Genomic DNA, 14,160 nt, shown 5'->3' on the forward strand with positions numbered 1-14,160 from the left:
CATACACATTTACATTCATAGACCTGAGCACAAACCGACTCCCACACTATTTCGCTTTATTATTTCACAGCTGAAAAAATCAAAGGCAGCCAGGCATGCAGCTCTCCTTTTAAATTTACATTTATGTTCTCCACTGACAGTTTCTCGACTCTATATGAATATATGATGTTTGTTCTGGCTCTCTCTCTCTCTCTCACTCTGGAAGCAGGTCTAGTCATTGCTTAACCATTAAACAGCTCCGTCCAGCCCTTTGTATGTTACTCTCTGACCGCTGAATTCAGCAGCATATGAGATAAAGTTGCTCATCCAGATAGAGAGAGATGCTGACTGGAGTTCTTCTTCTGATATTGCCGCCCCTGGTAGCACAGGATCCTTGTAAAGGTAAAACATCTCAAGCTTTCCCAGGATCTTGTGCGAACTGGTGACTGTTTGAGTGACATTTTTTTTCTCTGAGGATTGGGCAGTTTTGTTCTGAGTTTAGACTAGCTTCAGTCATTTTTAAATCTCACACATGGTTTTTACGGTGGAAGGAAAACCTGGTCTTTGAGCCATCTGAGAGCCATCGAGTAGAGTTAAAGATGGATGAATATGCTAAAAATGTGTTAGAATTTAAATCTAAATCAGCTAGAATTGAGCATTTGCAGATAATAATGTTCTTTCTTTTTCACTTCAATTAATAAAAGTAACGGATTTCACAAAACATTTGATGTTCAGGACAGATTCTAGGTCATATTTCAGCTTAAAATCAATAAAGAAATAAGAAAAATACAGAAAATATATTTTTTAAAAAAGTATGACAATTACGAGCACAAATCTCCCAATTAGCATTTTAAAAATCTCTTTATCATTACTTTATTGGACAATAATCCCATTCTCACTATTGTATTGCATATATATATATGTATATATTTTTTTTTTTTTTTTTTTTTTTTTTTTTTTTTTTATTAAGAGAAATGTGTCATTTAATCAGTGTAATTTTAGTATCACTGATATACTATTATAGTTTTTTATGAATATTTTGAATTAGATTATTTTCTGTTTTCACTTTAATTTGAGTTAGTTTGAGTAATTTTGCTGTTTGTTTTTCATTTTTATTCGTTTTAATTTGTTTAAATGTCTGTACAATTTTATCAATTTTTATTTATTCGTTTTATTTTAATACTTTTAGTACTTATGTTTTAAGTGAATTTTTTTTTTTTTTTAGTTTTAGTTTAACCCTGCATATTTAATGCAAAAATCTTAATGGCCCTAAAATAGGCTTCACTGTATTGCAGCTTTTTTTTTTTTTTTCAGAGATATTTGTCTGCCAGGGAAAAGGGAAGTCAATTCACAATAGCCAGATTACATTTAAAGGAAAGGAGAAAGTGAAAATGTTCAGAGGGAGTGTGAAATTACAGTGAACTGAAACTTCAAGAGAGTTTAAATAAGGACAAAATCATCGCTGAAGCGTCTAAACATCCTAAACTGGATTCTGCCGCTTTGTTGTCTGACCAAAGAGACAGAATCAGTTTCTTGTTTGGCATCTTATCTTCTCTCATTCTGTTCAGTATCTTGAGAAATCACTGAGAAATAAAGTGACACATCGATTCCCTAATGAGAATCTTTTACGAGGATGGTAAATAAGGACACACTCAGCAAAAGCCTTATCAGCCCACAAAGAACAGGAAGTAACGGATCTACACAACAACCGCAAACAATGATTTCTGTGAATAAACAAACTCTCTTTCTCTCTCTATAGAGAGTAAAGATGGATTTAAAGTCAGACTCGGCATTAAAACGGCCCTCGGAGATGATGCCGTAGGTTTTGGTTTGGATTTACACAACAACCGCAAGCAATGATTTCTGTGAATAAACAAACTCTCTTTCTCTCTCTATAGAGAGTAAAGATGGATTTAAAGTCAGACTCGGCATTAAAACGGCCCTCGGAGATGATGCCGTAGGTTTTGGTTTACTTCTCTTTTTATTTGGTTTGATGTCCATATTCATAATTTTATTCAACCATAATGTGCAACTAAAATAATTAAACTTTTTTTTTCTCTGTATCTCAGTATGAGTGGAATGAGAGCGAGATGTTTCTCTTCAAATCTACTCTGGCGTATGCGATGAGGAAACAAACTAATCAAGACACCTATAAGTGAGTAGACCAACGCTTTCCACCCATGAGCATGTGACACACTTAACAAAAGATAATCAACAGCCAGTCTGCTCAGTCCAAGTCTGTTTTTGTGATGACCACTTTGATTGTGATTGAAAACGTGAGCAGAATGATTTGACCACAGCTGTTGAGTAAGAGCTGATGGCTTTCAGAGTCAAATCTGTTTGTTCTTCATGCGTGGGTCAGGTTTTGTCATTGCTGTCAGGACAAAATGTCCTCACAAGGCTAGTAAACCTGTCAGTGGTTGCAACAGAATGTGAAACACTGGGGAGCTGAAATGCAACATGTGTTTTTTAGCAACAGACAGCCATTCATATGCTTCCTCAATGATTGCTTCATTAAATATTCATGTGCTTCTACAGCCGTAAATACTTTCAAGCGCTGGGTTTCGTTTCTCAGTTTTAGTACCTGAGGGAAACAGGTGGTATGTTTCAGAAACCTTCAGACAAGTAAAGTGAATTATTTGGCAACATTTCTAGATGGAAAAGCAGTTATTTAAAACTGGCCTGCTTGTTGCATGCTGTATTCAAATGAGAACATTAACCTAAACTTACCCGAGGTTTTCAATTATACAATGTGAAATCTCATAACATGACTATGGGTAAAATAAGTGAAACATGAAACCAGAGAAGCCAAGGTTATATTACGCTACATTATACTGCTTTGCATTGCATTACTTTGCATTGAATTGTTTTGTGTTACATTACATTACATTGCATGAAGTTAAATTACATGACAGGGAGGTTAACCTTAATTTCAGATAAACCAAAATTATATTGTGTTATATTGCTTAGCATTGCTCCACTTTGCGTTCTTTGCATTGCTCTGCTTAGCATTGCTTTGTTGCGGCATTGCTTTGGGTTAGATTATCCTTCCTTACGTTAACTTACCCAACAAACAAAAATATTCTAAGAACAGTTTGCTAACGTTCCCATTAAGTAAACTTCATAATTTTGAAACATATGGTTACTTTTGAATTTTATCTTAACATTCTAAAACAAGTAGAAACATTAAAAATGTTAGATGAACGTTCACCTAAAACGTTTCAGAAGAAAAGAAAAAATACAACCAAGATTATTACATTATGGCCCGGTTTCACAGACAGGGCTTAGACTAAGCCAGGATTAGGCCATAGTTCAGTTAGGACATTTAAGTAATTTTTATAAACGTGCTTAGAAAAAAACACTACTGGTGTGCTTTTTGAGACAAAACAAAAGCACTGATATATTTTAAGATCAGTCAGTGCAAGTTTCTTTCAGTTGAAACAGCTCAGATTTACATTTTAGTCTAGGACTAGGCTTAAGCCTTGTCTGTGAAACCGGGGGTATATTGCTTTGCATTCCATTCCATTACATGACAGAGACATTCATAATTTCAGATAAAGCAAGGTTATATTGTTATATCATTTGCATTGGATGCTTTGCGTTTGTCGTTTCATTGCAACTTTGAGTTGCATTGCTTTGCATTATATTTGTCTTACATTTCATTGTATTACATTATATTACATGCCAGAAAGGTACTGTAAACAATTTCAGATAAACCAAGATTATTTTGTTATATTGCTGTGTAGCACTGTTTCGCTTTGCATTTGTGTTGCTTTCTATTGTTTTATGTTGCAGCATTGCTTTGTGTTAACCTTCATTGCATTACATTATAATTACATTGCTTTACATTATGTTATGTTACATGACAGAGAAGTTAACAATTTCAGAGAAAGCAAGATTATATTGCGCTATATTGTTTTGCATTGCATAGCATTGTTTTGTGTTGCACTGTTTTGCGTTACATCGCATAACATTACAGAGATGATCATTTCAGATAAAACAAGATTGCTATATTGCTCTGCATTGCATTGTATTGTGTTTGTTGCATTCGATTGCTTTGCTTTGCATTACATTGTATTGTGTTGTTGCAGCATTCCTTTAAACTATATTTACATTACGTTATATTACATGACAGACGAGTTAACCATTTAAGATAAACTAAGATTGTTACATTATTATGCTCTGCCTTGCATTGCATTGTTTTGCGTTGCATTGTGTTACATTACCTTAAAAATAACAGACGGGTTTACAATTTTGTGTGTTAAATCTTAATATCCAGCAGTTTTTGGAACTGTCTGCCGTAGTATTCTACTCACCGCTTATCAGCCTTTGGCATCACTGGTAGAGTTTTCCTCTGGCTAACATCATTTCTTAGCGCAAGGCAGTAATTTGTATCTATTGAGGAACATAGATCATGTACTGTTCCAGTCTAACACGGTGTGTCCCCCAAGGCTCCAATCACGGCCCTCTCCTCTTTCCAATTTATATGCCTTCCCTTCGGCAAATAATTTGACGGCACGTCTCAGATTCCATTGCTACGCTGCTGACACGCAAATCTATATCAGCTCCCAGGCCAGAGCAATGTTTCCACAGCCTTTCTTATCTTCTTGACTTTGTTGTAGTATTTTTTTTCTGTTTCTTTTCTTTTTCCCACTCAGAGTTAGGAATTTGAACAAACTCATAACCCTAAGTAGCGAACTTTCGGCATGCATCTCATTTCAACTTCATTTGCCATAAGGATAATACATCAATGAGATGTGCTATTACTTTTCTAAGTGCTCAAACTTATGATTTTCACCTTGCACATATAAAATAGGTGAAAAAAATCCCATAGCAACACACTAGCAACCACATTTGTACAAGCAAGTACCGCTCACACTGCTTTAAAAAAATGTATTTTCATTAAGCTATCATTTAGTGACTTTAATTAAATGAAGCGTTATGTTCACAGCATGATACATTTAACTGAGTTATTAATATCACATATTATACATTTGACAGATAATTTAAAGAAACTTTCAAATGAAAATCATTAAGAATCTACTTCCATGTGATGAACTACACTGTTCGTATGTGTTTAAAATGAAATCTGGCAGAGACAAAATACTATGAGGTAACCGCTGCATCTAAAGGCTTTTTCTTCAAATGAGGTATGATGTGTAATGAATAGATATCATTTGTCTAATGACAGATTATTATCAAAGCCCTATGATCTGGCAGTAATTTTACACATTGAATAATAACAGTGATCATCTACAGATGAAAAGAGAAATGCATGATGTCATAGGCCTGACCTTTTTTTTGTGGATTAAATATGTATTTTTTTAATCAATGTTTTTCCCCTCAATTATATTCATGCAATTGAGCTGCTCTCGGATGTAGGGAAAGCGCGACTGATTCATTTAACCAGTGTAATTACGGGCTGATATAGACGCTAATGGGTCAATGGAAATCAATTGCGGTTAACCTTTCCTAGCCAGATATCGGCCCCTAATGATTGTGAAATCTCACAGCTGAAGTGTTGCAGCAGAGATGCTTCAGGCTTGTTTGTGAGAGAACCACAGTATTGATTGATGCCGGTGTGCTGGATAGGGAGCGTGTGCTTCTTTTGGAGCATCATGTTACATTGATGAGATGCTGTTTGTGCTTGATTCTTATTGGCTGCATCCAGTATATAACGAGAAACCATATCTGCTTTCATTGTTAATTTGCATGGCAAAAACATATATTTTATTAATATCTAAGCATCTTTAAAACAAGATACTTGAGAAGCAAAATTGCATAAAATAATAAGACTACAGTACTGTAGTACAAGATTTTGGGGTTGGTAAGATTTTTTAAATGTTTTCTTTCACCAAGGCCTCATTTATGTGATCAAAAACACAATAATAACAGTAATATTGTGAGGGGAAAAAAATGCTGAATATTAAAATAACTGTTTTCTATTTCAATATATTTTTATAATGTAATTTATTCCTGTGATGCAAAGACTGTATTTTCAGCATCATGACTCCAGTCTTCAGTGTCACATGATCCTTCAGAAATCATTCTAATATTCTGATTTGCTGCTCAAGAAACATTTATTATTATTATACATGTTGATATGTTAAATATAACCTATTTTTGTCTAAAATTGATATATTTTTCAGGATTCTTTGATGAAAAGTAAAAAAAAAAATTTTTTTAAATCCTTTGCAACATATTAAATGTCTTTACTGTCACTCTTGATCAATTTAATGCATCCTTGCTGAATAAAAGTATTAATAAAATTATTTTCAAAAAAAAAAATTCTGACCCCAAACATTTGAATGGTAATGTTGCATGTGTTATTTTTTATTGATATTTTTTTTTTGTATGTCCAAAAGGATTTAGCATCACAATCACATAGGTGATATTAGTAGGAAGGACAATCTCATTCTAGTGTCTAAAATTGATATATTTTTCAGGATTCTTTGATAAAGTAAAAAAAAAATTTTTTTAAATCCTTTGCAACATATTAAATGTCTTTACTGTCACTCTTGATCAATTTAATGCATCCTTGCTGAATAAAAGTATTAATAAAATAATTTTCAAAAAAAAAAATTCTGACCCCAAACATTTGAATGGTAATGTTGCATGTGTTATTTTTTATTGATATTTTTTTTTTGTATGTCCAAAAGGATTTAGCATCACAATCACATAGGTGATATTAGTAGGAAGGACAATCTCATTCTAGTACATTTTAAATGTTTGTGACGGCTAAAAGTTAATTTTGTCAACTTTTAATAGATTATTTAAACTAGAAAAATTAGTTTTAAAAGACAAAAAGTAATTTGCAAATGAGTTTAACAGATTAACTTTCAAATTCAAAATGTTCTCTGGGGAAAAAAAAAAAACATTATCCCACACAATTTTGCTTCTCATACTTGAAAACAAGACAAAAGTATTGATTAAAACATTGATTTTTTTTACTGTGTAGGTGTATACTGTACAGTATGTGTGTTTGTGTGAGGCTGTTTTATTAGTTTCAGTGCTTTTTCTATGATGCCCTCAAAAAAAACAGTTCTAACAGTTTTTCCAGTACTGCAACCAAAATTACCAGCCACATCATCAGCCTAAAAGAAAAAGCCCCAAAGAGTGTTGTTCATGTTCATGGTGACATCACCAGATGATCCGACCCAACTGATCCCCAAAGAACAAGTAGAACAAGCAGTGAGGTGATTCAACGCTCTGTGCTGAAGGTTTATAGGTTTAGACTTTATGTGCTGATGGCTTACTAGATGGTACACAGCACATACAGCAAAAAGTATGGCTCTGTTTCAAATCCTCCAACTTAGCTGCCTTGCTTGAATGCTGACTATATAAGCAGTTACTTCAAAGTTTTAAAAGTATATTTAAAAAAAAAAACTGAACTTGCAGATAATTAAATATTAATTAAATCAAGGGCCACTTTTTGTATTTAAAGAGAGTACACATTATAACCATGTTTCTAACACACTTGAGTACACTTTTAAAAAGTGCATTTTCTAATAATGTCAAATTAAAAGTTTTTTGTCTTGTTTTTCCAGTACAAGTATTGTTAATAAATTAATAAGCATTCTTAAATCAATGCTTATTTCTCATTTACTTGAGAAGCTAAATTTCTTAAGACATTAAGTGTTGTTTAACAAAACATTGATCCAAATTAAATGAGTTTATGAAAAAGTATGTCAGTGGGGTCAGAAAAATAATCTTGTTTTCCCTTTAAATTTGGTCTATTTTTCTGACCACACTGAGATTTATTTTTCTTGTTTTAAGCATAAATCCACTTATTCTTGATATATATACATATATATACTTTATCATTACAAATGCATGTGCAATATATTTAACAAATATATTTAAATACATAATATACAATTTTCAATAAAATACATTCAAATTGTACTTAAGTCCTACTTAAATGAGCTGAACAGCATTCTTAAGTTCAATTACTTGCTTTTAATACAAATTTAAACTACATATAATACATTTTCATTTACATACACTTAATAGTGCTTATTGCACAAGCGATGCACCATTTGCACAAGAGTGTGATGTTAACATGACAACTCAAAATTTAAATAAGCACAAAATAAGGTGTTATAATTTTCGGCAATTCATAAAATCTTAAATTTCGAAATTTTGTTTGCCTTTTTGAATGAACATTTTCTGTGGATTTTTACACGGATCATATAGATTTGGACAAAAAACAAGATTTCTTATATGGCAGCACAATTTTGTCAACTTTTTAGAACAGCCTTTGCATAAGGAGCACAACTTTGAGTTTTGAGGCAACGTTTAAGCCTTCAAATCAGATTTTTTTTTTTTTCAAACATTAAAGACACTGGCCATCTAGATCTGTGCTACTACCGTTTGTCCTTTAGCATGCCAGACCCCTAACACATTATGCATTATTCCAGGCAGAATAAGCATCGCATAAACAAATGCGTTCCTGTTATCGGACATGACCCTGGAGTTTGTGGGAATCCCGCCGACGCTGGCGGTCCCGATCACATACGACACTGAACCCTGGCTCATCGTGTTCGGGGTGGTCAGTGGTGCTGTGGCTAGGGGAATCGTGGCTTTACTGATGTCCACAGTAAGCAAAAAAACTACGGTCAGTAATGTTCTTTTGACAAACCATTCAAATGTTAAACGTGTTCAATGATGCACCTGGTATTAACACCACTGCAAAAAAACTATTTTGTGCCTCAGTATTTTTGTCTGGTTTTCCAGTATCTAAACAGTTTATATCAAGATACAAGATACTTGAGAAGCAAAATGACAAGATATTAAAAAGAACAATCTATTATTAAGACAAGAAAAAATATCTTGATCTATAAGAATGCAAGATATTTGTACTGGAAAACAAGACAAAAATGCAGCAGAAAATCTATTTAAACTGATCCATCTCAGGTGATCTGATCACAAGACAGAGGTTTAACCAAGCATTGAACATGCATCTCAAAGACATCTTCTATGCCCACATATGATTAGGTTTGATCTCCGATGTATGATCGTTTCCATATTTATATTAGACTATTCTTTGTTTTCTTTTAAAGCTGCATGGAGGTTTAAAGTCCTTTAAAAGGAGTTTAAAACTCTTGTTTTAGTGAAGTGTTTGATTGACAGGTGAGTAGGCGGTCCTTTGTTGTTGTCTGAGATGCATTATCTAATGTAGTCACATAACGTTTTAGTATGTGATTTCAGTGATTGGATCATGAAACATTTCGTGTGCATCTGTATTTAATGCTGTCTACTTGTGATTGAATCACCCGAGATGGATGTTAATACTAATGTAGGGGAGTAACAATTTTTTTTTTTTACTTTTTAACACACATTACAACAACTAAATGTTAAACTGTCTTTTCTCATATGTACTGTAGTGTTGGAAAGTCTAGTTCATTCTAATTAATCAGTTTGTTCAGACAGCCCAAGTAAATAAACTGATTCAAGAATTATTCCCTGATTTATGTCCCATTTAAGTCTTTTTATAGCAAAATATTTGGTTGAGGATGTTCATTACTGTTTTGATTAGAGATACACTACCCTTAAAAAATTCGGGGGTTGGTCAAATTTGGTAAATGTTTTTGAAATAAGTCTCTTATGCTCCACCAAGGCTGCATTTATTCCATTTAAAACACAGTAAATATTTTTTACAATTTATAATAACTTTTATGTTTGAAAACATTTTAAAATATATTAGCAATGTTGAAAAAAGTTGTACTGCTTAATATTTTTTTGTGGAAAATGGATTCGTTTCAGGATTCTTGGATGAAAAGAAAGTTCAAAAGAACAGTATTTATTTTAAATAAAATCTTTTGCTTCTTTTGTGGCATTATACAGTAAGTGTATTTACACAATAAAAGTATTATTTCTTCAACAACAACAAAAAAGACCCAAAACCAAACTTCTGAATGGTAGTGTAAATAATTTAGAGATTGTATTTTATGTAAATGTATCTGTTTTGATTTAATTATTAATTATTTAATTGAATTATTTATTCATTCAAAAACACTAAACACAGAAAAAAATACATAAATTCAGACATAACTGGATTGTTAGTTATTTAAAATGACTTACAAATTTTAGTTTTTAAGCTTATAGCTTGGCTGTAGGCCTATTTTACTTTATAAGTAGCTTGGACAACTATAGTTTCAAAGTAGCTTCCCCAGCTGTGGTTAATACCAGGTGCAAACGGCGTCTTGGACACAGACATAACTTACTGTTAATTCCCTTTATTCTGATCTGAGCCGTTTATGATGGTTTATCCACCACAGAGCCAAAGAAAAAGCTGCTGGTCTTTCAGAAGAGGATGAAGGAATAGTCAAAGAGAACGGAACCGCTCTCTCTGGTCTTGGAGGGAAAGAAGGCATCTATAATCAAGTGTTCTCAAATGACGACCGCTTCACCAAGCTGTAGACACTGATGACAGCCAAAGAGAAATAGTAAAGCCATTCAGTATCACCTTTAAAATGCTTTAGTTATAACAAAGAATGTGCATAATTTATAGTCTACTCTACACTCTAAAAATGCTGGGTTAAATACAACCCAGTGCTGGGTAAAATAGGGACAAACCCAGCAATTGGGTTGTTTTGACCCAGCGGTTGGGTTACTACCCAGAAGGTTGGGTTAAACATTTAACCCAACCGCTGGGTCAAAAGAGTCCAATTGCTGGGTTTGTCCCTATTTTACCCAGTACTTGGTTGTATTTAACCCAGCATTTTTTAGAGTGTAGACTGTCCTGGCCTGCACAGAAATAAGATTGAGTATTTATATATTCGTTTGTTGAGTTTTGTGGCTGTTAGTTTCAAAGCTAACACACGTGTCAAACATGATGCAATGCCGTAACAAGCCACAACATGGATTCCGTTTTAGAAATGGAAAAACTAAATTTTTTGAGAAATCGTTTAAGAAATTCTGTTCATTTCTGCGATGCCACAGCTGGAACAACATACAAACAACGACAATGATAATCTCAGGTACTGATTATGTGCTTTATTAAATGTTCAAAGGTGTGAATTGGAATTTATAGTCATACTGAAAATGACAATGGATAATTAACCTCAGATCTTGAAAATAAATTTAAGAAACCATTAATGTTATAACCGTGAACTCAGTGTAAACAGACAAGTGTATTCCATGACAAAAAATGGTTTCCGTCACTTAGTAAATACTTTTAAATCATGTTAAAATTGGTTAATATTTATGAATTTGATCAAGTACTTACTACGGAAGTTCTGCCATGGAACAAAAATATGAAAAAGGTAAATGCAACTTTTCTTTTTTGAGATATAAACTCAGAATTGCAAGATATAAACCCTGAATTCTGAGAAAAAAAAAGTCTAAATTGTGAGATAAACTCAGAATTACGAGTTTACAACTCGCGATTACAAGATATAAACTTGCAATTGTGGGGGAAAAAGTCTGAATCGTGAGATATAAACTCGCAATTGTCAGGAAAAGAGTCGCTTGTGAGATATAAACGTGCAATTGTGAAGAAAAAAGTCCGAATATTGACACAGGTTGCAATTATCTTTTTACATTTTTTGATTTTGTGACAGAAATAAACTTAACATCCATTTCGCTCTCAGAGAGAGAGACCTGTCCAACACGCTCTTCTGATTGGCTGGAGATTTTTGATTGATTTTGACGTATTTTACAGCTACGGCGTGTCTGTGTACAGAAAATTACTTCTCGTTGGAATTTTATCGCATTGCATCTGGTTAGGACATGGAGTAACATCAACATACAAGTGTAGTACTAAAAGCTGACAAAAATAGTTAGAAGCAGTTATTCTGTAGTTAATGTTTAGCTATTTAATAAAGCCCTTCAATATATCCCACCCCCAACTTCCTGTTTAAATGGAAAATGTGTCAACTCAGGAAAGAAAACTGCTTGTCAAACATTTCATGAGGTTTTTAATTCAGCTGACAATGCTACAGGAAAATCTGTGGCATATGCTGACATCTGAATTATGTTATCAGGTGCGCATTTATTCAGCAACAATGTTTAATGAATTATTAGATGGAATCAATCATTTATGAAAAGACGAGGCGCTTCTACGCATTAACAGATTAGGCAATTTTTCTAGTGTCAAAAACAAGCAGTTTTTTACTCATTATGAGATGTGGGTTTGTGCATCCATCACACTTCAACACCTTAATTGATTGGATCCTCCACTGAGTGGGAAAGAAGATTGAAGAATATTAAATGGTGAACTTCTGAGAACGTTCCTATCATGAGATTTCCTCCACTAATTGGATCCTCCATCTTCAGGAGCCACACACAGGGCTGAATAAATTTACCATGAAAAAGATCTTTCTCTGACTAAATCTCTCCATCATGTATGGATAAATGAGAATCTTACTATGTTTTTGTATTGAACTCTGTCACCTGCGGTGATGCTCTTGCAGGTTGAAAGTTTCAGCAATTCCCACCAGCCTATTGATTTTTATGCATTTAGCAGATGCTTTCATCCAAAGTTATTTACAATGCATTTAAAGTATACATTTTTATCAGCTCTTGCATTCCCTGGAAATTGAGCCTTGGAGTTGCTAGTACCTCATTTTAGTGTAAACATTTGTACATCTCTAAGTTTGTTCATATCAAAACATTTACATCTTAGAATGCGTCAGTACTTTGATCTTCATTTTCCCAAAGTTTAGAAAAATGCAGTTAATGTGCAGCTCATTCAGAATCTAGCAAATGCGAAGGAGATAAAACAGACCGCACAGACAAAATATAAACTCCCATTAGAGCAAATGACTGGCAAGCACAACATCTGTTGTTTCTAAAGATTCATTGCTGGAACTTAAAGGAGTAGTTCACCCAAAAATGAAAATGATTTGTTGAAAATGTACTCACCCTCAAACCATCCAAGATGTAGGCGAGTTTGTTTCTTCATCAGAACAGATTTGTAGAAATGTAGCATTACATCACTTGCTCACCAGTGGATCCTCTGCAGTGAATGGGTGCCGTCAGAATGAGACTCCAAACAGCTAATAAAAACATCACAATGTGCAAACTGCAAAACTGATTTTGTAGAAATTGTAATCAGGTGATAAAAAAAAAGAGTACCCATTAAAATGTCTTTACATCAAGGACCTGATCATGGAACAATGCACAGTACAAGCACAGCGTTGAGCTTCTTGAGTCTGTTCAGTAAAGAGTGTTTTGATTGGTGGATTAAAAGCTCACCGCGATTGGCTGAACGGAACATCCTCCAAAAAAATATATTTATGAATCTTAACCTGCCAGGAAGGTCTCAAAAATACCACACACAAATTCAAAGCAGTCCACGCACATGTGGCGATTTGCAAATGCAGATTCAACGATCCATAAATACATGTAACGTCATTCATAAATGTGTGATGGAAATTACTTCAAGAACTTGATATATACATATTTGTGTAAACATTTTACATTTATTTAGATAAGATGCATTTGTGTGAGCATTTGGGGAAATTTTTATGCTTTTACTTGTGTATTTATGAATTGTGTTTTGAATTTACGAATCGGATTTTGTAAATGTAAATTGTGCTGTGCATTTATCAATTTTGTTTTGTAAACGTATTATTTCTGAGGCTGATCTGGCTCCATAATAAAGCTGTAAACACTGAAAAACATTCAAACAGAATTTTCTGGCATCCTAATGAATAATACCCTTTGTTTTTCTTTTACAGCCATATATAATGTATTCTTCACATTGTACTTCTGCCAGAAGGATTGTGCATTTGCATTAATAATAGCATTTAATTGACTGTGTCTAATCTTAACGCCTAATCTTTTTTATGAAGCATATTTCTCTGCCTAAAGCTGCATGTGTTTGACACTTCCACCTCTGTTTTTATGAAAAGAACAATAACCTGTAAAATTGCCATTTACTTCTCTATTTTAACAGGCAAATTATTTCGGCTAAACTCACTTAGTGTAATTTACCGCATCAAACAGCATATTAAAATGAGAAAATGAATCAAAACACAAGTTTACATCATGATTGTGCTTATATTAAAGCAATAAGAGAGTTTTCCTATCTAAAGTGTCACAACCTTTTTAAAAAGTTGAGAAATGACGGCACGCACATCTTAGTTCCACAAGGATGAGAACTAAACTTGGTTGAGCATTAACCTGCTGTTAAATCATTTTGCTATGAAAAAACAACTGCCACACAGTAAGATC

At 33.5% G+C, this 14,160-nt stretch overlaps 1 pseudogene; it reads left to right on the forward strand.

Moving 5' to 3' along the window:
• The first annotated feature begins 320 nt into the window (after window positions 1-320).
• On the forward strand, window positions 321-10,401 carry LOC107751848 (collectrin-like; annotated as a pseudogene).
• Window positions 10,402-14,160: the final 3,759 nt, after the last annotated feature.

The sequence above is a fragment of the Sinocyclocheilus rhinocerous genome, unplaced genomic scaffold (assembly GCF_001515625.1).
Source record: "Sinocyclocheilus rhinocerous isolate Xijiao unplaced genomic scaffold, SAMN03320098_v1.1 scaffold2126, whole genome shotgun sequence".
NCBI classification, from domain to species: domain Eukaryota; kingdom Metazoa; phylum Chordata; class Actinopteri; order Cypriniformes; family Cyprinidae; genus Sinocyclocheilus; species Sinocyclocheilus rhinocerous.